The sequence below is a fragment of the Loxodonta africana genome, chromosome 2 (assembly GCF_030014295.1).
Source record: "Loxodonta africana isolate mLoxAfr1 chromosome 2, mLoxAfr1.hap2, whole genome shotgun sequence".
Taxonomy (NCBI): domain Eukaryota; kingdom Metazoa; phylum Chordata; class Mammalia; order Proboscidea; family Elephantidae; genus Loxodonta; species Loxodonta africana.
The window spans coordinates 151,219,028-151,245,100 of NC_087343.1; the positions used below are offsets into that span (position 1 = coordinate 151,219,028).

The 26,073-nt window shown below is 42.7% G+C and overlaps 1 long non-coding RNA gene across 7 annotated transcripts in view; it reads left to right on the forward strand.

Moving 5' to 3' along the window:
- Positions 1-26,073, forward strand: part of LOC111750993 (uncharacterized) — a 109,306-nt gene that overhangs the window by 4,794 nt on the left and 78,439 nt on the right. For 3 of the 7 annotated variants that reach the window (XR_010319429.1, XR_010319430.1, XR_010319427.1), the window contains exons 2-4: positions 2,319-2,409; positions 2,789-2,895; positions 4,299-4,463. This is a non-coding gene — a long non-coding RNA (uncharacterized LOC111750993). Of the gene's footprint in view, positions 1-954; positions 1,083-2,318; positions 2,410-2,788; positions 2,896-4,298; positions 4,464-9,340; positions 10,328-26,073 lie in introns of those variants that run through there. The other 4 variants (XR_002786064.2, XR_002786067.2, XR_010319431.1 and 1 more) reach the window with 3 other exon arrangements.

The window sequence follows — 26,073 nt, forward strand, 5'->3', positions numbered from 1 at the left end:
CATCTGTACTGACTGCCTCTTTCATAGCTTAGCTTCATCGTGTCTACTTCTGTAATTCTACCGCAGTGGTTTCCAAACTTGAGGAAGCATCAGAATTAAGCTCTTTAAACGTAGAGATCCCCACTGCCTCATACCCAGAGATTTAGGCCCTGTAGGTATGAGGTGGGGCCAAGGAATCTGTGTGTTTAACAAGTTCCACAGGGGATTCAGATGGAGGATAGGCATTAAAGGCCACACTTTATTTAGAAACAATCCACACAACTGGTGTCTTCTTATCTCCAAACTTTTTCAGTATGCATCCCTGTTAGAAAAATATTTGAGAACATACTTTATATTATGTATTTATGTATCTGTAGACTGTATATAGTATTGAGATACGATAAATGTTATTAAACATATATAAAAATAAAAAGATAAATATAAATCGGACATTTGAATATTTTCCTCCTGTCCTGCAAGTCTACTCTGGGCTGCTTGCACCACCCTTGAATCCTTTCTCTATTTGGCTTGGCTCCATCCCCTATGAAGTGCATTTACTGAACAGAGTTCTTGTACCAAGCTCTCTCTAGGGTCACTGGTTCAGATCATAGGCCCAGCCTTTGGTTTGGGTGCCAAATTCTTGTGGTTGGGGAGTGCTGTGTGTGACATGACCCAAAGCAAGCTAGTTTACCTGGAAGGAGTGCTGTGACCACTTCTTCAGGGAAGAAGGGGAACTGTGGACATTATAGCTGCTGAGGGTCTCATGATGCCTTTCTTCCACTGTAGATTAATGAACTGTCACTAATACTGGCAAAATACAGAGGCAACTCCACAGAGGCAGTGGATGAGGCCACCTTGACTGGGCTCTGTGCCTCCAAGTAGCTTTGCGGAAGGAAGTCTCCTGTGGCCTTGGTTGTTATGTGGGATGTGTGTGTGTGAGGCGTGCTGGCCCACTTTTCTCTCATTCTCTTATAGCATGATTGCCTGACCTGAGATAGGGAGATCACTCTCAGGATTAAACGCAGCCAACAGAACACCAGCTCCCAGAGTTTCTGGAGATGCAGGAGAACAGCATCTGTGTTTCAGTGGCGAAGTTTCAACAGGTAGCTTAGTTAGAAGTGGTAACCACGTCCCCGAACCCAAATGTAATTCTTCTCTGGGGTCTATCTGTGCATCTGCTCTGCTTTCCAATATATTCCCAATTGCCAAAGAGACTTCACTTCTCCTAGCGCATATCTTGTGGTTCTTTGATATTGCTCTCTTGCCCTAGAACACCATTTTGTGAGTATGGCATCATTTCTGTAAGTTAGAGCAACCACCCTGGCACAGGCAGACATAAGGCATTATTAAAGCACGAAGTCAGAACTGGGCAAATCCTAAATATATTTGAGAAATCAAGGGACTAACAGTATAAGAATAATCTTCCTAAATCTATATTTAGATACTAATAAGCTGGAAGGGGTTTTCCCACATTTCTTCAAGTAATTTTCCAACTCCTAATTGAAGACTTAAAGTAGTTTACATTTTCAGCCTACTTCTGTGGATTTGTAGTCCCTGGGTGGCACAGATGTTGCATGTGGTGACTAAGCTAAAGGTTGGCAGTTTGAACCACCCTAGCAACACCTTGGAAAAAAGGCCTGATAATCTGGTTCTGTAAAGATTAAAAGATTACAGCCAAGAAAACCCTATGGAGCAGTTCTACTCTGTGATATGTGGGGTCACCATGAATTGGAGTTGATTCGATGGCAACATTTTTTTTTTTCCCCTGTGAATTTAGGTATTCAAGTACTGGTGTTCTACACTTTCAAAGGCCAAAGAGGGTGGAATACTTCAGACCAGGGAAGGACAGGGTACTTCTTAGATTAAAGAGCATTTCCTGATAGGGAAATTTGAAAATGAATTATTTAGAGTTTTACTGTTTCTCACTCAACTTTATGTCGTTGGGAGTCCTGATGGCCCAGGGTTAAGTGCTATGGCTGCTAACCAAAAAGTCAGCAGTTTGAATCTGTCAGCCACTCCTTGGAAATCCTATGGGGCAGCTCTCCTTTGTCCTATAGGTTGTTCTGAGTCAGAATTGACTTGATGGCAATAGGTTTTTTGGTTTTTATATTATTGAGAATCTCTAACCTGAAACACCAACCTTACCTTTTTCCAGTCCACATGGGTGCTTACCATTTTTGTGTTCTGCTTTTTTCACTTAGGATTATCTTGTTTAAAGATTTCTGCATGTCAGCCTGGTCCCATGCTTGTCATTTTAAACAACTGTTTATATATCTTATTCTTTCTTGAGATACATAAATTTGTTCGATTGAACCTTCTGTGCTCTCGATTTTTTGCAGCGTGTGTGGAGAGACTTGCTGCATTTCTAAAACATCTTTGAAAAAAAGCTTCATTTCTGAATCCTACTCAGCACTTGCGTTTCTTCACTCGGTGGGTATACCCTGGAAGCCATTGGTCCCAACAAGGTATTCAGTTGTCTTTGCTGAAGTCTATGCCTGCAGATCTGGCTGGGCTACTTGATGGGAAATCTCAGCAGGCAGACTCAGACACACACCAAAGTGAGGGAAAAATTAAACTGACAGAGTGCTTGATATTTCCATAGAGTCACTTCAGTTCTATTACTGCAGCATTCAAAATGTAGACATAGTTCAGTGCTGTGATTAAAGTGACTTTCATAGTTAGCTTCTTTGTTCGTGTAAAATATAATGGTGGGCTGTAGTTGTTTCATCATTTGCGGGTGTAATGGTTAGCTAAAGCTATTTTTCTCCAAAGGGCCAGTTATTTTTTAAGTTTTTCTCTAAAACTTCAGCTTTAGCAGGAGAGAACCATAAATTCTTAGACATACCTGCCTTCTCATCTGTCTTGGGAGTTATAGACTGCACAAAGAAGAGAATTCATGTACTTCTGCATAATGAGGTGAGTTTTATAAATCATAAATCTTCACTCAACATGCAGGTGGTGTTGGGTGCCAGGTTTAGGAAAACTGATGTAGTTGCCAAGTTTGTGAATGTCGTAAATCATTCATGCTAAGATAGCTCAGAATCGTGCTGTCCTCTGAGGCAGACCAATTTCAAGGTGGTTATTATTAAACATAAAAATGTGAGTCTCAATGATTGTTTTTCAAAATCGAATACACTTTTTATTTGAAGATTAAAACCAAATTACTTTTTTTTTTTGGTTGAAGTCAGTTTTCAAAGATCCTCCCTTCACCTTCAAAGAATGTATCAATAATGGTTTTTCTTCCCTGATCTATGAATTCTATCAGAAATACATCACAAAATATATAACCTGTAGATTTGCAATCTAAAACAGTGTGCTGAAAATGGGATTCAGACATTTCAATAAATCTTGAGGTACATTATTAGGAAAAAACCCTCTGGAGTTTTGGGGGTGTTTTCTTCTTATAGCATATTTTACATAAAGTTGCCATGGATTAAAGATATACTAATCTTAGCAGGTGTCTTAGTCTGGGTTCTCTAGAGGAGCGAAACCAGTGAAGCATATGTAAACATATATCTAGAGAAATTTACTTCAAGGAAATGATTTACTCAGTTGTGGTGGCTATCTGAAGACCTCTGTTGGGTCACTTGATTGTAGGGGCTGATGAACCCAAAACCTGCAGGTCAGGTGGCAGGCTGAAGGCTTCAGCTGACTCATGGGGCTGTAGGGGTTGGCAAATCCAAAATTTGCAGGTCAGATAACAAGCCAGAGACTTCTGAAGGCTACATCCCAAGAACCAGAGGTCAGGCGATGAGAAGAGTACAAGATCAGGAAAGGAGAGGGAGCTTTGCCAGAATACCGATTTATATACTGAAAGCAGGCCATACTCCCAAGAAAACTCCCTGTTCAGCTGATTGACTGCTCACATCACAAAATGGAAGGTGATTACATAGTTTCTGCCAAACCACTGAGAATCATAGCCTAGCCAAGTTGACACATAACAGTAACCGTCACAGTAGGCTAGTTTTACCCTCGTCCACACTGCCTGTCTCTTCGGGGTCAAAGACAGGGAAGGAGTAGGGCCTAAAGACAAGTTATCCCTGGCACAGGAATGCATGAAGCGCTGTGCAGATATGCACCCCTGAGTTCTCAGGCTTTATCCCTACTCCTGGAATATGGTGTTAAACTGAAGTGTTTTTCCTGAAAGTTGCTCACTTGATAGGTGAAGAAAGCTACGAGATAGCACATTATTAAGGAAGGGAAAGGTGCTAGTGCTTTTAGTGACAGACTCTCAAAGAGAAAACCAGAGACAAAGATGAAGTTTTGCCTGAGGCTGTTAGGTTTTCTGACGGTTGATAAGTGTTCCTGTAATTCTTCAGGAGTCTGCAGCACAGGACCATACACCAGGTGACATGTGACATGCGACTTCTTCCCTTTGGTGTACATCAGAAGTCCTTTGGGGTCAGTATATGAATGGCTACCCTTCCAGTGTTCATCATGTGGGTGGCCTACCCTTGGCTGAAGATCGTAGGGGCCAATTCCAGGTAGAACATCTTTTTGACTAAGTGTAATTGTGTTTCCATCTTTGTTGTTTCATCTTAACCCTGTGAATCTAAATTCAGAGGCTTGGCGATAACTCCTTAACTATTTGTGAATTTGCAAAATCACTTACGTGATCCTTGTAATTTAATTAATCTAGTGAAAATACTGGGAGGCTCATTTCCTGTCACCTCCTTTTGCGCCACCCTTCCTCCTATCCCAGACTCATTGGTTCTTTTATGCCTCCATGCCTTGTGCATTCTGTTCCTACTATCTGGAATGCTCTTCTTCTTATCCAAATGTTGAGCTCCTACTCATCCTGTAAAACCCACTTAAATGTCACTTCTTTGTAAAGCCTTCTCCAGTTTCCTGAGGCAGAGATTGTTACTTGATCCCCTGTACTTCTAGAGCATTTATTTACAGCTCTGTTATGACACATCACAAAAAACCAAACCCATTGCCGTCTAGTTGTTTCCAACTCGTCGCCACCCTGTGTGTTGCAGAGTAGAACTGTTCCATAGGACTTTCTTGGCTGCAATCTTCTGTGGAAGCAGATTGCCAGACCTTTCTTCCATGGTGCTGCTGGATGGGTTTGGACAGCCAACCTTTAGGTTAGCAGCCAATTGCAAACCGCTTGAGTCACCCAGGGACCTATAGCACGGCACAGGGGAGTGTAATTATTTGTTGGCATATCCATTCCTCTCACTAGACTGAATGCCTCAAGGAAGGAACCAAAATTTACTAGCCTTGTTATTGTCAGTACCCACCATACCTGGCATGAAGTGAAAACTCAGTGACTAAATTTCATCTTCAAAAAATTATTTTTTATTACCCTGTCCACTTGAATACTAACATACAGCCTTGGGGAGAGAATATATCTTTTTAAGTTTGCATTTCATCATAACTTATGGATGCTGAGAATAACTTACAAAGCATTTACTTGGTGTTTCCTGTAGGTATGCCTATGGGTAGAGAATGACAGAGGCAAGGAGAAACTTTCTGCATTCTCAGTGTGTCCTGGATTTTTTGTAGACTGTGGGTAGTAGATCAAGTTCTTTTAATCCTTCTTAACATCTCTAGGGCTTTCATGTCTTTGTCGTCTCATTGCTATCATTCTAGTCTAGGGTTTCATCCTTTCACACTTAAACTGTAGCCTTATAGCATATATGACTCAATATATAAACTCGTGTGTAGGAACTCCAATTATCTACTCCTATCCCATCTGACTGGTAGGAAATTTAACATCATTTTTTCCTCATCTTCAGGTTTGAGTTGTGATTTCAGGATCTTATACTTTGCCATGACATTGGAGAGGGCTTTGAATTCTTGGTTATCCCTGAGATACCTGCTCTCCCGATTATTTGTACCATCCCTCAGTCCAAGGACTGACTAACTGCTCTTCATCTTTGCCTCACAGGAATCTTTTGTGAGGCTATGATTCTGCTGACTGGGGTCCTGTCTTCTAGATGCATCACGTGGCCAGTGTTCTCTAGGGTGATACTCCCTCCTCAGGTGCTGCCAGGGATTAAGGCTTGGTTTCCCCTGTTCCAGGCCATGCAAACTGTTTCTCTTGCACATCCACCGCCCAGAGGAATTTCTTTCTAGTCTGCATGAAACCCCACCCTGTATCATGCACTCTGAGGTCAATTTCCTCAAACTCTAGATTCTCTATTGTTCTTTTATAGTAGTCTTTTTTTGGCCTTTTAAATCCCAAACCCCTATCACTACAAACAAAATTTTTGTTCTCTTTTCTTTGAACTTTCATGGTAGGTTAAAAAAAAAATCTGCAGTCCAGCTTTCCAGTGCAGCACAAAAAGAGAAGAAAAATGTAAAAGTTATGCTCATCTCCTGGCTACCTTGCTTTTTTTCTTTTCCCCATTCAAATTATTCTGTACTTTCCAACCAGGATAATCATCCTGATACTCTTGCTCACAAACCCTCAGTGACTTCTCACAGTCTCCAGGATAAACTTAAAGCTCCTCAGCCTACCATCAGGGACTTTAATGATTTCCTTTACCTTTCAAACCTGATTTCCCATTACTCCTTTGTTAGAAGCCCTTGATCTAACACTGTTCCTCTGATATCTCTGTGCTTTCCCACCTCCTCATCACACCTGATTCCTATGTGACACCCAGATCAAGTGTCAGCTCCTCAGAACGCTTTGGAAGTTAGCCTACTCCACAGTGGTCCAGCCCGCCACAAAAGCCTAGCTCTTTCCTGTATGTCCATTTGGTACCTGAGGTTATGGTTCATCTTCTGGTGCATGTTCTCTCTGTGTGAGCCCCTTAAGGGCAGAGACATCCACTTCCTTGTATCCTGAGCCACAACAGGGTGCTTCATAATGTGGGGTGCTTACTAAATGCTGATTAATGATCATAATGACGTGAAGATGGGAGTTTTCCTGAGCACACTGCCATGCAGTGTGAAGCAAGAAAATAAAGTGAAGAAGGGGCCAGGTTTCGTCAGTGCCATAAAAACATAAATGTTTCATTGGCTTATATCACCAAGGAGTAGCCTCCTTGTTCTGCCTGTAGCACAGAAAGAGGCAGCTGCTCCAATAATGATGAACAAATTCCACCTATGCAGTAAATGGACCAGAGCTCCTCTGGGTGGTTCTCGCTGTGGCTTTACTGTCCTTTGGCTGGCACACATGCTGCCTTGCTCAGCTCTTCACAGTAGGTTTCTCTGTCATGACTGCAAACTAGCCAGACCCTCTTGAACAAACCAACCTCCCTGACACCTGCTCAAAGTAATTATCTTCCCACCAGCCTATGGTTAATAAACATGAATGGTTGTTATGCACTCCTTGACTGATCCTGTGGGGTTGTCGTCACATCAATAGGCCGGATGACCAGAGGGAGAGCTCCAACTCATACTCTGATCTTAGAGAAATGGAACCAAGAATTCTCTTGCCTTGCCCCTTGGGCACTTCACTTGCTCCCTTACACCAGACCCCTGTGACCGTTTCTAGCCTTTCATCTGTCATGATCCAGTGGTAGGGAATGAGCAGAGAGGATTCCAGCATCATCTGAGTGGTTGAACTAAAAACCCAAACCCATTGCTGTCGAGTCGATTCCAACTTGTAGCGACCCTATAGGACAGGGTAGAACTGCCCCATGGTGTTTCCAAGGAGCGGCTGGTGGATTCAAAATGGCAATCTCTTGGTTAGCAGCTGAGCTCTTAACTACTGTGCCACCAGGGTTCCAGTGGCTGAACTAGATGACCTTTAAAGTTCCTTACAACCCTATGAATCTTTTTTTTAATGTTTATTTATTGTGCTTTAAGCGAAAGTTTACAAATCAAGTCAGTCTCTCATACAAAAAGTTATATACACCTTGCTATGTATTCCTAGCTACTCTGCCTCCCCCTGAGAGAGCACATTCTTCCTCTTCTCCCTGTATTCCCCATGTCCATTCAACTAACTCCTGTCTCCCTCTTCCTTCTCATCTCGCCTCCAGACAGGAGTTGCCCACAGTCTCATGTGTCTCCTTGAGCCAAGAAGCTCACTCCTAACCAGTATCATTTTCTGTCTTCTAGTCCAGGCCAATCCCTGTCTGAAGAGTTGGCTTTGGGAATGGTTCCAGTCTTGGGCTAACAAAGGGTCCAGGTACCATGATCTCCAGGGTCCCTCTAGTCTCAGACCATTAAGTCTGGTCTTTTTACCAGAATTTGAGATCTGCATCCCACTGTTCTCCTGCTCCGTCAGGGATTCCCTGTTGTGTTCCCTGTCAGAGCAGTGATCCATGGTAGCCAGGCACCATCTAGTTTTTCTGGCCTCAGCCCGGTGGAATCTCTGATTTATGTGGCCCTATCCCTTGGGCTCATCTTTACCACGTGTCTTCTTCCTTCTTCTTTGCTCCAGGTGGGTTGAGACCAGTTGATGCATCTTAGATGGCCACTTGCTAGTTTAAGACCCCAGATGCCTCTCACCAAAGTGCAACCCTGTGAATCTTTGAGCCTATAATTTTTACTTGCTTTGTTCTTAATCAGCATTTAAAATCACCTTGCTTCCTGATTGCTTCAAACCCCTCACCTTAGTTCCTTTCCCCTTTCATAGATTCACTCTAGCCACACAGGCCTTCTTGCATTCCTTGAATGTGTTGCTTCTGTCTTCTCATACACCGTTCCCTCTCCCTAGAGCACTCTTCTCACTAGCCATTTGTCTAACCCTGCTTATTTTTTCGGGGATCCCTGGGTGGTGAAACAGTTAATACACTCAGCTGCTAACCAAACAGTTGGCAGTTAGAGTCCAACCAGAGACACCTCCAAAGAAAAGGCTGGCAATCTACTTCCAAAAAATCAGCCATTGTGAAAACTCTATGGAGCACAGTTGCACTTTAACACAAATGGAATTGCCTTGAGTTGGAGTCAACTTGATGGCGACTGGTTTGGTTTTGATTTTTACTTATCCTTCAGGTCTCAGTTTAAATGTCACTTGTATAGGAAAGCTTCTCTAACCCCAGACCAGATTGTAGATTAGATTCCTAATGCCCACACCAGTTCTGCATATTATCTTTCACAGCACTTTGTACACTTATATTCATCAAACTACCTTTTAGTAAATACTTAAGTATTTATCTTGTTATTTTGAAAGCTCCATGTGTGCAGGCACTGTGTCTGTTTTGGTCACCATTTTATTGCCAGAACCTAGCCCAGAACCTGGCCTGGCACCTAGTAGATGCTCAGTAAACATTTATTAATTGACCGACTGTGCTTGCATCTCAGTCAAGCACTTACCCAGCTGTTTATTTATATATTGGTTTAATACTGCTTTTCTGCTGTTTATATATTTAGGATTGTTTGTTTAATGTTACTTGTTTTAAGTTGTACATTCACAGAGGGCATAGAATCCATGTACATGTATGTAATTTTCCTTATATAGAGTTTTGTGTGTGGGTGTACAAATAATTCAAGAAGCTGGACTATATGAAGAAGAACAGGGCATAAAGATGGAGAAAGACTCATTAACAACCTGTGTTATATAGATGACACAACCTTGCTTATTGAAAGTGAAGAGGACCTGAAGCACTTGCTGATGAAGATCAAAGACCAGAGCCTTCAGTATGGATTACACCTCAACATAAAACAAAAATCCTCACAACTGGACCAATAAGCAACATCATGATAAATGGAGAAAAGATTAAAGTTGTCAAGGATTTCATTTTACTTGGATCCACAGTCAACACCCATGGAAGCAGCCGTCAAGAAATTAAAAGACGCATTGCATTGGACAAATCTACTGCAAAAGCCTCTTTAAAGTGTTGAAAAGCAAAGATGTCACCTTGAAGACTAAGGTGCACCTGACCCAAGCCATGGTGTTTTCAATCGCCTCCTATGCATGGGAAAGCTGGACGATGAATAAGGAAGACCGAAGAAGAACTGACACCTTTGAATTGTGGTTTTGGAGAAGAATATTGAATGTACCATGGACTGCCAAAAGAATGAACAAATCTGTCTTGGTAGAAGTACAACCAGGATGCTCCTTAGAAGTGAGGATGGAGAGACTTTGTCTCATTTATTTATTTATTTATTAACTTTTATTGAGCTTCAAGTGAACGTTTACAAATCAAGTCAGACTGTCACATATAAGTTTATATACACCTTACTCCGTACTCCCATTTGCTCTCCCCCTAATGAGTCAGCCCTTCCAGTCTCTCCTTTCGTGACCATTTTGCCAGCTTCCAACTCTCTCTATCCTCCCATCCCCCCTCCAGACAGGAGATGCCAACACAGTCTCAAGTGTCCGCCTGATATAAATAGCTCACTCTTCATCAGCATCTCTCTCCTACCCACTGTCCAGTCCCTTTCATGTCTGATGAGTTGTCTTCGGGAATGATTCCTGTCCTGTGCCAACAGAAGGTTTGGGGACCATGACCGCCGGGATTCCTCTAGTCTCAGTCAGACCATTAAGTATGGTCTTTTTGTGAGAATTTGGGGTCTGCATCCCACTGATCTCCTGCTCCCTCAGGGGTTCTCTGTTGTGCTCCCTGTCAGGGCAGTCATCGATTGTGGCCGGGCACCAACTAGTTCTTCTGGTCTCAGAATGATGTAGGTCTCTGGTTCATGTGGCCCTTTCTGTCTCTTGGGCTCTTAGTTATCGTGTGACCTTGGAGTTCTTCATTCTCCTTTGATCCAGGTGGGTTGAGACCAATTGATGCATCTTAGATGGCCGCTTGTTAGCATTTAAGACCCCAGACACCACACTTCAAAGTGGGATGCAGAATGTTTTCATAATAGAATTATTTTGCCAATTGACTTAGAAGTCCCCTTAAACCATGGTCCCCAAACCCCCGCCCTTGCTCCGCTGACCTTTGAAGCATTCAATTTGTCCCGGAAACTTCTTTGCTTTTGGTCCAGTCCAGTTGAGCTGACCTTCCATGTATTGAGTATTGTCCTTCCCTTCACCTAAAGTGGTTCTTATCTACTAATTAATCAGTAAAAAACCCTCTCCCACCCTCCCTCCTTCCCCCCCCCGTAACCACAAAAGTATGTGTTCTTCTCAGTTTATACTATTTCTCAAGATCTTATAATAGTGGTCTTATACAATATTTGTCCTTTTACCTCTGACTAATTTCACTCAGCATAATGCCTTCCAGGTTCCTCCATGTTATGAAATGTTTCACAGATTTGTCACTGTTCTTTATCGATGCATAGTATTCCATTGTGTGAATATACCACAATTTATTTAACCATTCATCCGTTGATGGACACCTTGGTTGCTTCCAGCTTTTTGCTATTGTAAACTGAGCTGCAATAAATATGGGTGTGCATATATCTGTTTGTGTGAAGGCTCTTATTTCTCTAGGGTATATTCCGAGGACTGGAATTTCTGGGTTGTATGGTAGTTCTATTTCTAACTGTTTAAGATAATGCCAGATAGATTTCCAAAGTGGTTGTACCATTTTACATTCCCACCAGCAGTGTATAAGAGTTCCAATCTCTCTGCAGCCTTTCCAACATTTATTATTTTGTGTTTTTTGGATTAATGCCAGCCTTGTTGGAGTGACATGGAATCTCATCGTAGTTTTAATTTGCATTTCTCTAATGGCTAATGATCGAGAGCATTTTCTCATGTATCTGTTAGCTGCCTGAATATCTTCTTTAGTGAAGTGTGTGTTCATATCCTTTGCCCACTTCTTGATTGGGTTGTTTGTCTTTTTGTGGTTGAGTTTTGACAGAATCATATAGATTTTAGAGATCAGGCGCTGGTTGGAGATGTCATAGCTGAAAATTCTTTCCCAATCTGTAGGTGGTCTTTTTACTGTTTTGGTGAAGTCTTTAGATGAGCATAGGTGTTTGATCTTTAGGAGCTCCCAGTTATCTGGTTTCTCTTCGTCATTTTTGGTAATGTTTTGTATTCTGTTTATGCCTTGTATTAGGGCTCCTAAGGTTGTCCCTATTTTTTCTTCCATGATCTTTATCGTTTTAGTGTTTATGTTTAGGTCTTTGATCCACTTGGAGTTAGTTTTTGTGCATGGCGTGAGGTATGGGTCCTGTTTTATTTTTTTGCAAATGGATATCCAGTTATGCCAGCACCATTTGTTAAAAAGACTATCTTCTCCCCAATTAACTGACACTGGGCCTTTGTCAAATACCAGCTGCTCATATGTGGATGGATTTATATCTGGGTTCTCAATTCTGTTCCGCTGGTCTATGTATCTGTTGTTGTACCAGTACCAGACTGTTTTGACTACGGTGGATGTATAATAGGTTCTGAAATCAGGTAAAGTGAGGCCTCCCACTTTCTTCTTCTTTTTCAGTAATGCTTTGCTTATCCGAGGCTTCTTTCCCTTCCATATGAAGTTGGTGATTTGATTCTCTATCACATTAAAAAATGACATTGGAATTTGGATCGGAAGTGCATTGTATGTATAGATGGCTTTTGGTAGAATAGACATTTTTACTATGTTAAGTTTTCCTATCCACGAGCAAGGTATGTTTTTCCACTTAAGTATGTCCTTTTTAATTTCTTGTAGTAGAGCTTTGTAGTTTTCTTTGTATAGGTCTTTTACATTCTTGGTAAGATTTATTCCTAAGTCTTTTATGTTCTTGGAGGCTACTGTGAATGGTATTGATTTGGTTATTTCCTCTTCGATGTTCTTTTTGTTGATGTAGAGGAATCCAAATGATTTTTGTATGTTTATCTTATAACCTGAGACTCTGCCAAACTCTTCTATTAGTTTCAGTAGTTTTCTGGAGGATTCCTTAGGGTTTTCTGTGTATAAGATCATGTCATCTGCAAATAGAGATAATTTTACTTCCTCTTTGCCAATCCGGATGCCCTTTATTTCTTTGTCTAGCCTAATTGCTCTGGCTAGGACCTGTAGCACGATGTTGAATAAGAGCGGTGATAAAGGGCATCCTTGTCTGGTTCCTGTTCTCAAGGGAAATGCTTTCAGGCTCTCTCCATTTAGAGTGATGTTGGCTGTTGGCTTTGCATAGATGCCCTTTATTATGTTGAGGAATTTTCCTTCAATTCCTATTTTGGTGAGAGTTTTTATCATAAATGGGTGTCGGACTTTGTCAAATGCCGTTTCTGCATCAATTGATAAGATCATGTGGTTTTTGTCTTTTGTTTTATTTATATGGTGGATTACATTAATGGTTTTTCTAATATTAAACCAGCCTTGCATACCTGGTATAAATCCCACTTGGTCGTGGTGGATTATTTTTTTGATATGTTGTTGAATTCTGTTGGCTAGAATTTTGTTGAGGATTTTTGCATGTATGTTCATGAGGGATATAGGTCTGTAATTTTCTTTTTTTGTGATGTCTTTACCTGGTTTTGGTATCAGGGAGATGGTGGCTTCATAGAATGAGTTAGGTAGTATTCTGTCATTTTCTGTGCTTTGAAATACCTTTAGTAGTAGTGGTGTTAACTCTTCTCTGAAAGTTCGGTAGAACTCTGCAGTAAAGCCATCCGGGCCAGGGCTTTTTTTTGTTGGGAGTTTATTACCATTGCAATCTCTTTTTTTGTTATGGGTCTATTTAGTTGTTCTACTTTTGCATGTGTTAGTTTAGGTAGGTAGTGTTTTTCCAGGAATTCATCCATTTCTTCTAGGTTTGCAAATTTGTTAGAGTACAATATTTCGTAATAATCTGATATGATTCTTTTAATTTCAGTTGGGTCTGTTGTGATGTGGCCCTTCTCGTTTCTTACTCAGGTTATTTGTTTCCTTTCCTGTATTTCTTTAGTCAAGTCTAGCCAATGGTTTATTAATTTTGTTAATTTTCTCAAAGAACCAGCTTTTGGCTTTGTTAATTCTTTCAATTGTTTTTCTGTTCTCTAATTCATTTAGTTCAGCTCTAATTTTTATTATTTGTTTTCTTCTGGTGCCTGATGGATTCTTTTGTTGCTCACTTTCTATTTGTTCAAGTTGTAGGGACAGTTCTCTGATTTTGGCTCTTTCTTCTTTTTGTATGTCTGCATTTATCGATATAAATTGACCTCTGAGCACTGCTTTTGCTGTGTCCCAGAGGTTTTGATAGGAAGTGTTTTCATTCTCGTTGCATTCTATGAACTTCCGTATTCCTTCTTAATGTCTTCTATAACCCAGTCTTTTTTCAGGAGGGTATTGTTCATTTTCCAAGTATTTGATTTCTTTTCCCTAATTTTTCTGTTATTGATTTCCACTTTTATGGCCTTGTGGTCTGAGAAGATGCTTTGTAATATTTCGATGTTTTGGATTCTGGAAAGGTTTGTTTTATGCCCTAGTATGTGGTCTATTCTAGAGAATGTTCCATGTGCGCTAGAAAAAAAAGTATACTTTGCAGCAGTTGGGTGGAGAGTTCTGTATAAGTCAATGAGGTCAAGTTGGTTGATTGTTGTAATTAGGTCTTCTGTGTCTCTATTGAGCTTCTTACTGGATGTCCTGTCCTTCTCCGAAAGTGATGTGTTGAAGTCTCCTACTATAATTGTGGAGGTGTCTGTCTCACTTTTCAGTTCTGTTAAAATTTGCTTTATGTATCTTGCAGCCCTGTCATTGGGTGCATCAATATTTAATATGGTTATATCTTCCTGATCAATTGTCCCTTTTATCATTATATAGTGTCCTTCTTTATCCTTTGCGGTGGATTTAAGTTTAAAGTCTATTCTGTCAGAATTAATATTGCTACTCCTCTTCTTTTTTGCTTATTGTTTGCTTGATATATTTTTTCCATCCTTTGAGTTTTAGTTTGTTTGTGTCTCTAAGTCTAAGGTGTGTCTCTTGTAGGCAGCATATAGACGGATCGTGTTTCTTTATCCAGTCCGAGACTCTCTGTCTCTTTATTGGTGCATTTAGTCCATTTACATTCAGCATAATTATAGATAAGTAAGTGTTTAGTATTGTCATTTTGATGCTTTTTTATGTGTGTTGTTGACAATTTCATTTTTCCACTTTTTTGTGCTGAGACGTTTTTCTTTGTAAATTGTGAGATCCTCATTTTCATAGTATTTGACTTTATGTTTGTTGAGTCATTACGTTTTTCTTGGTTTTTATTTTGAGTTATGGAGTTGTTATACCTCTCTGTGGTTACCTTAATATTTACCCCTATTTTTCTAAGTAAAAACCTAACTTAACTTGTATTGTCCTATATTGCCTTGTATCCCTCTGCATATGGCAGTTCTATGCCACCTGTATTTAGTCCCTCTTTTTGATTATTGTGATCTTTTACATATTGACTTCAATGATTTCCTGTTTTGAGCATTTTTTTTTAATTAATCTTAATTTGTTTTTGTGATTTCCCTATTTGAGTTGATATCAGGATGTTCTGTTCTGTGACCTTGTGTTGTGCTGGTATCTGATATTATTGGTTTTCTGACCAAACAATTTCCTTTAGTATTTGTTGTAGCTTTGGTTTGGTTTTTGCAAATTCTCTAAGCTTGTGTTTATCTGTAAATATCTGAATTTCTCCTTCATATTTCAGAGAGAGTTTTGCTGGATATATGATCCTTGGCTGGCAGTTTTTCTCCTTCAGTGCTTTATATATGTCATCCCATTGCCTTCTTGCCTGCATGGTTTCTGCTAAGGAGTCTGAACTTATTCTTATTGATTCTCCATTGTAGGAGACCTTTCTTTTCTCCCTGGCTGCTTTTAAAATTTTCTCTTTATCTTTGGTTTTGGCAAGTTTGATGATAATATGTCTTGGTGATTTTCTTTTTGGATCAATCTTAAATGGGGTTCGATGAGCATCTTGGATAGATATCCTTTCGTCTTTCATGATGTCAGGGAAGTTTTCTGTCAGCAGATCTTCAACTATTTTCTCTGTGTTTTCTGTCCTCCCTCCCTGTTCTGGGACTCCAATCACACGCAAGTTATCCTTCTTGATAGACTCCCACATGATTCTTAGGGTTTCTTCATTTTTTTTAATTCTTTTATCTGATTTTTTTTCAGCTATGTTGGTGTTGATTCCCTGGTCCTCCAGATTTCCCAGTCTGCATTCTAATTGCTCGAGTCAGCTCCTCTGACTTCCTATTGCGTTGTCTAATTCTGTAATTTTATTGTTAATCTTTTGGATTTCTGCATGCTGTCTCTTTATGGATTCTTGCAACTTATTAATTTTTCCACTATGTTCTTGAATAATCTTTTTGAGTTCTTCAACTGTTTTATCAGTGTGCTCCTTGGCTTTTTCTGTAGTTTGCCTTATTTCATTTCTGAGGTCATCCCTGATGTCTTGAAGCATTCTGTAAATTAGTTTTTTATATTCTGTACCTGATAATTCCAGGATTGTATCTTCATTTGGGAAAGATTTTGATTCTTTTGTTTGGGGGGTTATAGAATCTGTAATGGTCTGCTTCTTTATGTCGTTTGATATCGACTGCTGTCTCCAAGCCATCACTAAGATATTGTAGAGATTTATTCTATATTTGCTCACTGAGTCTTATCTTGTTTTGTTTTCTTTCAGTATACGTAGATGGGCTACTAGATTGTGCTGTCTTGTTTGTTGTAGCCCTTGACTTACTTATGACCTGTTACCAGATGGTTTGGGCTGTTGCCAGATACATATGCCTGAGTCTATTCACTTTTCTTGAGTAGAATCTGATTTTGGGTCATCAAGTGTGTGCTGCACCCTAACACCTATCCACCTCGAGAAGTAGTGGTGATAGCTGTGTGCACCAGATTCTATTAGCAGCTGGGGTTCACACTCCAGGGGCGCAGGATGCTAACAGGCTTCCCCCAAGTGTCAGTGAGGTAGGTGTGTCTCTATTCCTAAAGCACCTTGGTGGGAGGGCTCTGCAGCTGTACCTTAGGCCCCCAGTGCAAGTATCTCTACAGATTGGTAGGTGTCACCCTCCTTAGACCCCTAAGGCAAGAGGCTAGGTGGTCTGGGGGGAGCTTCAGCCCTCAGTTCCCTGTTGTGGGTCAGTGAGGGCTCTGTTGAATAAGCAGAGATATCAGACCTGGGAAACTTGTTTTTCCGGTAAATCTGCTAAAAAAAATGCAGTCAGATCCCTATCAGAAATGCCTTTGCTTTATAACAGGCACCTTGTTCCCTGCAGGGATGAAAGCCCGAGATATGGATCATATATGCTTGGCTGGAGCTCATTCTGTGTTTTTAGTCCAATTAGGGAAGGATTTTTGGTCCCTGGGTTTTTTGTGGTTGCTTCCCTCAGGCCGGAAGAATGGGTTAGGAAAAGACCAAAAAAAAAAAAAGGGAAAAGCAAAGCTGTGGAGCCGGAGCCGCTCTCCCTCTGGCTCAGGAAATTCCAATGTTAATGAAGCCGCCTGGGAAGGGGAGGGGAGGATTCAGATAAACAGGAGAGAGTAGCACCCCGGAATATAGCCAAAGTTGCTTATCTTGCTCGGGATGACTATTTTATGTAAGATTCCCGAGGGGCGTCTTGCCTATGTTTGCTGGCTGTGTAGAGATTGCCCCCGAGGTTCTGGCCCGCTGAAGCCGCAGTCAGATCCTCTGCTGCCAGTCCAAAGTCCAGCGTCAAGGTTCCCCTGCTGGGACGCTGCACTCCCGGCTCCAAAATCAGTCGCTGCCTCCCAGGGACTTCTCCGGCCAGCCTCGTTGCCGAGCGGCCTGTGCGGACCAGCTGGGCCCCCTCCCGTGGTTTGTTCAAGGCGGTAGGGCTGCGCCCCGTGTTTGCACCATGACAGGATGCCGTGTTCAGCTCCCCTGTGCCCAGTCCAAAGCCCGGCGCCAAGGTTCCCCGGCTGGGACGCTGCACTCCTGGGTCCAAACCCAGTCACTGCCTCCTGGGGACTTCTCCTCCCACCAGCCGGGTCACCACGCTGCCCGCGCGGACCGGCTGGGCCCCCTCCCGGGGTCAGTTCAGGGGGGTAGGGCTGCGCCCTGTGTTTGCGCCGTCACAAGATGTTGTGTTCAGCACCTCTGCGCCCAGACCTAAGCCCGGCGCCAAGGTTACCTGACTGGGACGCTGGCTCCAGGCTCTGAAAACAGTCGCTACCTCCCCATAGTTGTTTGTTCTCCGTCTCTGTCACTCAGGTCAACTCTTTAAATCTGTGTTTGTTGTTCAGGGTTCGTAGATTGTCGTGTATGTGATCGATTCACTTGTTTTTCCGAGTCTTTGTTGCAAGAGGGATCCGAGGTAGCGTCTACGTAGTCAGCCATCTTGGCCCCCCCTCCTGTCTCATTTATTTTTGACATGTTACCAGGATGGACTAGTTTCTGGAGAAGGACATCATACTTGGTAAAGTAGACAGTTAGCGAAAAAGAGGAAGAACCTCAATGAGGTGGATTGACACAGTGGCTGCAACGATAGGCTCAAGCATAGCAACAACTGCAAGGATGGCACGGGACCAGGCAGTGTTTTGTTCTGTTGTACACAGGGTTGCTATAAGTCGGAACCAACCTGATGGCACCTGACAACAACAATGTGTGGGTGTATGTGTATATATCTCGTTCCTCCAGCTAAAGGGAAAGAATGAGGAGGTAAAAATGGGTAGATGGCTATAAGTGCTGTCACAGAGGAGACCCTGAAACTGCTGAGATGCTTTCCAACTCCCTGTGTTGTCTCTGAAGTAGGCAGGGTGCAAGGGGTAAGGTGTAGGGCAGGACTGTGACAGCATCGGGAGCTTTAGGATGCTGTTAAAAGTATCTGCATTCAGAACTGTGGTACATATGTGGCATAACAGAAGGAGGGAGTAGAGGCTCCTCTGGGAAATTAGGAAGGAAGGGGAGAACTGGGCAGAGCTTGAAGCCATTGTCCTAATTTCCAATAAGGACATCAATGTGTTGTTACACCAAGGGGAACTATTAGCACTGACAACAGCTCCTCCTGTTATGACTCCTTGGGTTGTGTTTTTATTTTTTACATAAAGGTAGAGGGACAGCTTTTATAATTTGAACTGGAACACTGACAAATAGGATTTATGGGGGTAATCATAACAGAAACTCTTGTAGATATTCCAAACCAAAAAACCAAACCCATTGCCATTGAGTCGATTCCGCCTCATACCAACCCTGCAGGACAGCGTGGAACTGCCCCATAGAGTTTCTAAGGAGTGCCTGGTGGATTCAAACTGCCGACCTTTTGGTCAGCAGCGGTACCACTTAACCACTACGCCACCAGGGTTTCTCCTTATAGGTATTAAAACCATTAAGGGGCCCTATAATCACTTTTATGGGACCTTGGTGGCTCAGTGGTTAAGAGCTCAGCTGTTAACCAAAAGTTCGGCAGTTTAACCCCACCAGTGGCTCCTTGGAAACCCTATGGGGCAGTTCCATTCTGTCCTGTAGGGTTGCTAGGAGCCAGAATCAACCGAACGGCAATGGGTTACAGGGGTTATAGTCACTTTTAAGGAGCCCTGGTGGTGCAGTGGTTAAGTGCTCGGCTGCTAACTGAAAGATTGGGGGTTCAAACCTACCAGCTGCTTCGTGGGAGAAAGATGTGGCAGTCTGCCTAGGTAAAGATTTATGGGGCAGTTCCACTCTGTCCTATAGGGTCACTATGAGTCAGAATCAACTTGATGGCAGCAGGTTTTTTTTTTTTTTTTTGTAGATTCTTTATGTAATAAAACATGATCTCAATTAGGTACTTAAAATGTTCAGCACAGAGATATCATCAGTGTTTCCAGTATTTTTTTCAAGATTAAAGTATTTGTCCTATCCCATCAGGGACCTACTGCAAAAAAGCAAAAGAGGGTGAGGTCCTTTTTTCTTCCCAGAGGTTTCTGACCTTTCCAGGATTAGAGCCTAGGGAGGTAAGAGGCATCAGGGAAGATTGAACTTGTCTTGTGTTGTTCAGTTGGCTTTGTACTCTCTGGGTAGTCGTGGCCTATGTTTAAATCTAGTTTTCTCCTGGGATACTTTTGTAGGTTCTTCAGAGATCTGCACTCACCTCCTCACACACACCCCACCCCCCAGCCCCCAGCCCACATACTGCTGTAGTTCCCTTGACCTGGGCAAGGGCACTCTCATCTGTTGATGGTTTTTTCCTTCTAACAAAAAATAAAAAAAAGGTTGCCATTGAGTTGATTCTGACTCATAGTGACCCTGTATGTGTGACAGAGTAGAACTGTGCTCCATAGGGTTTTCCATGGCCGAGTTTTTGGAAGTAGATCACCAGGCCTTTCTTTCAAGTTGCCTCTGGGTGGACTTGAACCTCCAGCCTTTCAGTTAGCAACTGAGTGCGTTAACCATTTGTACCACCCAGGGTCCGTCTTCCTGTACAGTCCGTGTTGTGGATTAAATTGTGTCCCCAAAATGTTGATCAACTTGGCTAAACTATGATTTCCAGTATTACGTGGTGGTTGTCTAACATTTCGTGAACTGATGCCCTTATCCTGTGTTGTAAATCCTAACCTCTTATGATGTTAATGAGGCAGGATTACAGGCAGTTATGTTAATGAGGCAGGACACAGTCTCCAGGATTAGGTTGTATTTTGAGTCAATCTCTTTTGAGATAGAAAAGGGAGAAGCTAGCAGAGAGGAGAGGGACCTCATGCCACCAAGAAAGAAGCACCAGGAGTGGTGCATGTCCTTTGGACCTGGGGTCACTACACTGAGAAGCTCCTAGACCAGGGGAAGATTGATGACAAGGACCTTCCCCCAGAACCGACAGAGACAGAAAGCCTTCCCTGGGAGGTGGCACTTTGAATTCGGACTTCTAGCCTTCTAGACTGTGAGAGAATAAATTCCTGATTATCAAAGCCATCCAGTTGTGGTATTTCTGTTATAACAGCACTAGATAACTAGGAAAGTCCATTTCTAGTTTCTCTTCTGCTGAGAACTGTTTGCCCTCTGACAGTCCTCTTGGACAGGCTCTAAGATGATCTCCACACCCGTGCATGTGGCCCACCTCAGGTCTGTGAGAAACAGGTTCTTTGCCTACACAAGCTCCGAGATGATGAGCAGACCCCAGTATCACAAAGTAGCTGCCAGTTCATATTCGTGGCCCTTAGATTTCTTGGGCTAGAGTCAGAAATGAGTCTACTCTGTTCCCATAACTGCAGGTGACACATATCAGCTCTATGAGGGGTCCCCTTTAAGCTCTTTTCATCAGGATTATGGTGAAACATAGGCACCCCTCTTTCTTTGGAGGGGATACCCACAGCATACCAGCATTTCTCAACAAATGCATTCGTCTTAAAAAAACTCTTGACATCCAACAACTTTTTTTTTCACTCTTGATATGACTGGGGGTTTTAGAGTTCCTTAACTGATCTCCAACTGTTTCCTGTGAAAATTTGCATCTTTACGGGCATCTCACTTTGGTATGACACGGATACTACCTATTGGAACCTCGGTGAAACTTCCAAATAACACAGACTAGTTACTGTAGTCAAACAAGGGGTTTCAGGAACCAAGAAATTAATTTCTGAGTAAGGGTAGACAATGTCATTGTTTCCCTTCTCTTTTCTATTGAGGAAACTTAATTATCCTCATCTGTATTTTTTTTTCTAGTAAAATTGACCCCATCCTTTCACCCCAGTAAGAACAAATAAATAAGAAATTGTGAGCAGAAAGATGACCCTGGATGGACCACAGGCCCTGGGGAATAGTTAAATAATCTGCAGAACAAAGCATTTTTCATAAAGAAGGCAAAAAGATGAAGAATCCGATGAAAAGAAGAAAAGAAAATGCCTTATTTAATCAGTGTTTTTCCTAAATCCCCACTGTCCCTGGGATTTGGTGGTATCTTTTTTTTTTCTTCGATTCAGGTCCCTATGACAGCCCCAAAGTAATGCTTGCCCATAGCAATCACCGGTTGCTGGGTTTCCTCCTCAGCTCCTTTTAGAGAGGTCGGTAATCCTTGGCTCTGTGGTTTCCAGCTATATTTGTATCTGTCTGTGGTTTAATGTGGGAGGGGTAGGTGTCATTACCTTTGACAACATGGTTGAATTTCTTTTCTCTATCTTGATGAAAAGGCATCTTGGTCTCCCAGTTCAAAGCCAGAGCCTACCTTGCTAGGAATTCAAAGGCCCTGGCCCGGTGCTGCTGTCAGGCCAGCAGATGGAGTAGCAGTCTTTCTCTGAGTGCCTCTGGGCCCACCTGGGCTGCTGTGCTAGGTGATGCTGGGCCCAGATTGGAGGCCAGAAGGGACAGGGAAATGAATACAAATGATCATACCTCATTGCTGTGACTGTTGTCCTGTCTGCAGAGGAGTTTGGTAAAATATGATCCTGGGGAAGCTGTTTTCATGTGCCTCTCTGGAATTACTGCAGAAGCAGTAGTAAGAAGTACTTGTTTGCCTGAGATAACTAGAGGGCATAAGAGAAGTGAAGTGGAGACGACAGAACCAAGTCCTGGGCAGTGGGGGACTAAGGCAGGATTCCCTCACCCCTGGAAAACCTCGGGAGGACACAGGGTGCACCCAGTGGCTCTTGATGGGAAAGGACAACCTTAAGAGGAAAGTTTGGACGATGAAGCTGAATGACCATCTCCCGAACTTCACTCTTCTCTGTCTGAATTGCAGGTACTGGAGTGCTATTTACTAAAATCTGCAAACTGCTTAAAAAATTTACTTTTGGGCTGGTAGAATTTAAGGTTCCTTGTTTTTTGAAATTGCTTGTTGTTGTTAGCTGCCATTGAGTTATCCCCTGGCTCATGGCAACCCCGTGCATAATGGAACTAAGCGGTGCCTGGTCCTGTGCTGTCCCTGTGATCCGTTGTGGATCAGACCATTGTGATCCATAGTTTTTGTTGGCAGATTTTTGGAAATAGATTGTCAGGCCTTTCTTCCTAGTCTGTCTTAGCTTCTTCCATTTTCTAAAAACCCACCACACAGTGGAAAATATAGCAGCACTTAATAAAAAATGGGAGGGGCCTGGGTGGCACAAACAGCTTGTACTAAAGGCTAGCAGTTCAAACCTGCCCAGAGGTGGCACCATGAAAGAAAGGCCTAGTGATCTGCTTCTATAAAGATTATAGCCAACTAAGCCCTATGGAGCAGTTTCACTCTGTAACACATGGTGTCACTGACTTGACAGGTTTTGTTTTGTTTTTAATAAATAATGAAGGCATGAATGTGTTCTCACTGAGAACTTCCCTCTGCCCCTCTTGGGCCTATAGGACCTCTTCTGTGAAATGGAGGGTCCTCCTCACCTCCTCTCTTAGCTTTAGGATGGAGGAGGAGCAGCGGATGGATTGCTACTGTCTGAGGGCAGGACCTGTCACTCTCCTCCCTGACTTTATCTAAGTAGCCCAAATCTAGAAGTAGTGATAGCCTCCATAATCTAAAGCATAACCACTGCATACTGCCCAAGAAGCCAGGGGAAAAGCCAGCCCCCTGGTTGCTCCTTTGCTGAATCCTGAAATGGTCTGTTGGAGGAGTTGGGGGGGGGGGGCGGGGTCCTTGCATCTTAGCTGCAATGCAGGCTGCACCGTCTCCTCTTCATTTAGAATCTAGATGTGTCTGGCAAGTCTCTTGGGCACAGGCCTCCCTGAAGCCCAGAGCTCTTTGAAGAGAAGAAAAGGATCTAGGAACAAGGAAGCTGCCACTCGATGAAAAAGTCAGGAGGGAAGAAGATGAGACTAACAAGGGCTAAAGAGAACTGTCTGAGGGCTGAAGAGAATGTTAATGGCTCTGCTTCTGAGCTTCAAAGCCTGAGCTGGATAGGAGCGCACACAGATGGCCCTGCTGTCACCTACAGCTTACCAAGGTCTGAGGTTGCAGACAATCACAGGCCTATTTTCCTAGGGCAAAAAGCAGCATCTGCTGAGATAGAGGAGCGAAAAACCGTTGGGAGATCCTAAGGCTAGCTCAGATAGTTGGGCTGTACTTGTCTCTTCTGCATCCATCAACTAATGTGATTCCTACAAGAACTTAGGCGCGAGGGAGATGGCTCCATGGAATAAATCTAGCCAACAGTTGTCTGTTTTCCCTGTTTACAAAATGGTAGCTGTAGTGAATGCTCTTGTTCCACTGCCCAGATCTCCTTTACCAAGTCAGTGTACCCATCCCCCAGCTGCTGTGTTGGGTTCCAATGTCTCACAGTTGCCCCTTCTCCAGAAAATTGCTCTTGATGGATCAAAGGCTCCTCACAATGCCCCCTGCAGCTCTCAGTCAAGGAGGTACAAAGGCCAGCCCCTTTACTTCAGGGAAACATCATTGTTTTGGTGCCATTCACACTCCTGAGATCTACCACTTGGTAAGGCTGAGGCCAGAAACAAAGCTGCAACTGTATCCTTTCCTGCTTCCTTCATTCCCTTTGTTCCTCTCTGGAATTACTGCAGAAGCAATTGTACTTGAGTGCCTGAAATAACTGTAAGGCATAAGAGATAAGATGAGGTGGAGACGATAGAACCAAGTCCTAGGCAGTGGGGGTCTATGGTAGGATCCCCTTACCCCTGGAGAACTTTGGGGAGGGCACAGGGCACAACCAGATGGCCACTCCTCAATAAATTATGTGACCAGAATCCTGTCTCAGGCTGTGCTGCCATGGAACTCAGCCTCAGATGGCAGCTCTCCCAAGTGGTAGAGTATTGAACAAAGCAAATGGCTGTATAGTTCTTCGTGAATATAAGGAAGATGATTAATACACAATGATAATTAATACTGGGAATAGCAACCCCTATTCCTATGCCAGGGAGCCCTGGTGGGACAGTGGTTAAAGCACGTAGCTGCTAACTGAAAGGCTAGCGATTTGAACCCACCAGCTGCTCTTTAGGAGAAAGATGTGGCAGTCTGCTTCTGTAAAGATTTACGGCCTTGGAAGCCCTATGAGGCAGTTCTACTCCGTCCTGTAAGGTCATTATGAGTCAAATAGACTTGATGACAATGGGTTTTTTTTTTTTTTTTAATTCCTGTGTACAAAAAGCACAGAGAAATAAAGGTCTGCTGAGAAAGATGAGAAGCTGGTGTGCTCTTCTATCAATAGATGGGTCCTTCAACAGGCATCTGGTGGACAGCTGTGCTTTCTTTGCCAGCAAGGGTGTAAATAGCCTTGTTAGCAAAGAGCCACAGGCTGAGGTTCCAAGGGATTACCCAGTAAAGGAAACACTTTCACTGTAAGAGCCCTTGAGCCATGACTAGATAGCAGAGTTGGTTGAGTGGATCTGTGCTCTGATTAAGGAGCCCTGGTGGCGCAGTGGTTAAGTGCTTGGCTGCTAACTGAAAGGTTGGAGATTCGAACCCACCAGCTGCTCTGCAGGAGAAAGATGAGGCAGCCTGCTTCCATAAAGATTTACAGCTTTGGAAACTATATGGGGCAGTTCTACTCTGTTTTTTTTTTTATGAATCAGAACTGACTTGATGGCAGTGCGTTTGGTTTAGTTTAGGTTCTCTGATTGGGTGCCAGCTGTGTCCTAGGCTCCACACTCTCCCGGGTAGAGTCCACAGTTCTCTGAGAGGAGAAGCCCAGAACCTGCTTAAGAAACTGCCCGCTCTGATGGGGAACTTCATGTACTCAGGTCCTGTAACTCCTCTGCTGTGTTTTGCTCAGCCTATTGACTTAATGATGCTGTTTTGTTTTGAGTTTTTTTGTCACCAGGTGTTACGGATTGAATTGCATCTCCCAAAACGATATGTTGACATTCTAACGCCTGTACTGGTGAATGCGCCCTTGTTTGGATATAGGATCTTTCTTTGAAGATGTGGTCAGTTAATGAGGTCATATTGCAGTAGGGTAGGTCCTAGTCCCTTCTGAGTAATGTCTTATAAAAGGGGAGAATAGAAGTGGAGACAGGGTGACACAGGAGGAGGCACTATGTGAAGATGCATCAGAAAGCCAAGGAATGCCAAGAAACAGGACAGTGAGAAGCTGGAAAAGACAAAGAAGGATTTTTCCCTAGAGCAGACACAGAGCATGGCCCTGCTGAAGCCTTGAATTCAAACTCCAGAACTCTGAGACAATAAATTTCTGTTCTTCAAAGCCACCCAGTTTATGGAATTTTGTTCTGGAAGCCCTAGGAAACTAAGACACCGGGCGTGGGGGGACTTTTTTCACTCTTTTGATAATATAAATTGACCTTTGTACTTTGGCATCTTGTTTCCCAAGCCTTTCAGTGGTGGCTTTTGATCATTTCTCTTCAATTCAATTATAAAGAACCTTTCCCACCCCTCTGTCCTATTGACTTTTATACAAATGTGCATTGTTCTCCTACACCACTTCTAACCCTTTCACCCCCATTGCCAACTTACAGAGGTGATGAAAAATAGATCTGAGAAAAATGAAAGACTTGGGTCACACTCCATTTTCAATAACCTAACTTGCCATCTCT